Source organism: Solanum pennellii, chromosome 8, assembly GCF_001406875.1.
Source record: "Solanum pennellii chromosome 8, SPENNV200".
In the NCBI taxonomy this organism is placed as follows: domain Eukaryota; kingdom Viridiplantae; phylum Streptophyta; class Magnoliopsida; order Solanales; family Solanaceae; genus Solanum; species Solanum pennellii.
Genome location: NC_028644.1, coordinates 57,972,540 through 57,975,580, shown reverse-complemented (window position 1 = coordinate 57,975,580; position 3,041 = coordinate 57,972,540). Strand labels below are relative to the sequence as shown.

The 3,041-nt window shown below is 32.3% G+C and overlaps 1 pseudogene; it reads right to left on the bottom strand.

The window, feature by feature from the left end:
- Nucleotides 1–281: 281 nt before the first annotated feature.
- LOC107027757 lies at nucleotides 282–2,090 on the bottom strand (annotated as a pseudogene).
- Nucleotides 2,091–3,041: the final 951 nt, after the last annotated feature.

The window sequence follows — 3,041 nt, the reverse complement described above, 5'->3', positions numbered from 1 at the left end:
ACCGATGGGTTAGGCCTATTATTTAATATAGTCAATTTATTTTATCTCATTTATTATTTATGTACTTTTTTCGTCTTGATCAATTCATCAGATTGGCAACAATTCAATCCACTTGTGCTTAAAAAGCTCACATATAAATTCAACTATACCTTCAACTAACTTGTATCTAGATTCTAGAGGTGTCTAACACTTTAATATATATTCATTAAATCAAATTTTGACCTATATAATGATATGGTGAACAAATGAGTGTACAAAATGCATTATATTTACACAAAATGTTTGTATAGTAGTTTGTTTTATTTATATAGAAAGAAAAAAAACACTTAGATTTCATCTCCAGAGTTTGTAGCCTTCATACATTTGTCTCCAAAAATTCTACACAGAACTCAATAATCTAACAAAATGTGAATATCCATATACTAATACAAATAGTAACATTTTAAGTACCATTCTGCAGAGATGCACCTTGTTGCAAGTAGAGGCAAATGACAGTGCTGTCATCTCTCTTGCTGTTAGGAAACCTCTGTTTCCATGCATCTAACGAAGCTTGTACTACTGTCTCTGCCGCTGCTGCTGCATTATTTGTTGCACACACTATGGAGACGACTTAATTGTTGCTCAACACATCCCACACCTATTTTACAATGAAAATAAACATGTCAAGTCTTGTAGAAACAGAACAAAATATACTAGTACATAGTTATAATAGGCTTACCCCATCAGTTGCTAGAACAACAAACTGGTCATTCGGAGTAGTGTGGTGATAAGAGACATCAGGCTCGGAGATAATGCCAAAATATTTTAGCATGAAATCCCCTAATGATCTTGTCATGGCCAAACCAGGAACATCTTCATTGGGTAAATACACTCTCTGGATATGTGGCTCTTCTTTCCGCGCAAAAACTCTGCCACCACACCTCCTTATTCTTTCTACTTCAGCTGTATGCATCAAACAGTTTATGATCATTTAGTCACTAATAAACAACAACAGCATATCCAGTGTAGTTCCACATAGTGGAGTCTAATGTACGCAGACCTTATCTCTACCTCACAAACTGTTTCCGATAGACCATTACTAAGATCAATTTGATATTGAATCATGCCAAGTGTGTCATGTCAATATTATGAAAAGAAGAGTCTTACAAGTCAGACTAGGCTTCAAATCCGTAGTTAACTGAACAGCCTCAATTACTCCCTCCTCTGTCTCTCTTCCTAGTACAGCTCGAGAATCTCCAAGGTTGGTGATAACTAGATCATCATCCTGTAACATTTAGATTCTCCAAAACTTTTAGCAATATTCGCGATAATGAGGTCAAAAGAAAGATTTTTCTCGTTACCTGTCTTTTAGCAACGACAGCAGTTGTTCCACTGAAAGAACAGTCAAAATTCTCAAGACTTTTAATATCTCTATCCATCACCATAAAGGAACACAACAAGCCTTTTTCCACTGGTTAAAATTCCTTCTCATCACATTTTGATTCACAGAAATGATCTTTGGCAGAGAAAATGTAAGTTTTAGCAGCAACGATGGCAACTTATTCATAACAAACTTGCTGACTATTTGTCCATTCTCTCCATGTCCATCAAAAACTCCGCCGAAAACTCCATTTTCTACACCATATCCCTGCCATAAAAAGGAAACTTCCCATCTTTGTACACCCCATGTAATGAAAAAGGTACAATACATAAATACGACCCTTAACTTAGCATCAGCTGATAACTATGAACTTTAACAAGTAATATCCCATGTATGATGTCATGTAGGACGTGTGTCTAATTATTCAATTTTATTAAGTTTTTATTTGTACAGACTCAAAATTGGAGGGCACAGTTATCGACTGAAACCAAGTTAACAGTCATGTTTACGCATTATGTCAATGAAAAACTAAGTAAACATGTTGCAAAATGACAAACCTGATAGAGAATAGCAGAATCTTGTTGTTTCCTTTATTTCCTTGTTGAGAAAAAACAGAACCAATTACACATTGGTTCTCATTAATGTTGTTATCATCATAATGAACAACATTTTCGTTACCAAAATCAACAGGTTGAATCTCAAAAGATGCAGAGGATATGCAGATTCCCATATTGTCAACTATTTTTTTTTCCTTTATTTGTGATGCTTAAAGAGAATCCTTTATATAAAAGAATTGTTACACTATTAGAAAGACTTGAAAAATGAGATTAATGAATATTCTGAATAATAATTGTGGCTGATAAGGATTTAAAAAAACTGATTCAGGTTCAACAATTCACTTTTTTAATTGTTAGTTGTACTTTTGTAATTGTTAGTTGTACTTTTGTAGGATTAATTAACATAAGCATACTTTATTTATTTAACACCTCAGCTTATAGTTTATGATGAATCTTAATTTCCAAGAAGAAGCCTAAGGATGTTTTAGAGTGTTAAGTTAAACCTTGGAAATTATGCTCTCCGCCATTTCAAATTATTTATCGTATTTCTTTTTTACACGCTCCTAACTATTTATTAAGAACAATTTTGACTATTTTATTTTTATTTATATCTTATGATATAATATTTCTTCATTAATTATTCACTTTATTTGTGTGTTATCACCCTATAATTAAAGGGGTATGTAATTTTTCAGCACAATTACACTTAAAAAGATAAAATAGGGAAAAGGGGTCAAAAATACCCCTCAACTTTGATTTATTGTTCAAATTTATCCTCGCCGTTAAAATAAATTATAAATGATCAGGTTAATGGATTAAAATAAGGAATATGTTTTATTTTTAAAATTCGGATCAATTTGGGTCAATCCATCTAATGGTAAATTTGGTGAAATTAGTAACAGGAGGGGTAAAATTTTAACGGCGAGGGGTAAAATTAACTTTATTTTAACGGCGAGGGTAAATTTAAACAATAAATCAAAGTTGGAAGGGTATTTTTGATCCTTTTCCCGATAAAATATAAAAAGATATTCCCTCCGGTTCAAAAAGAATGACTATATTTCCTTTTTAGTCTGTTTCAAAAAGAATGACTCATTTACTTTTTTGGCAATATTTTAACTTTAACT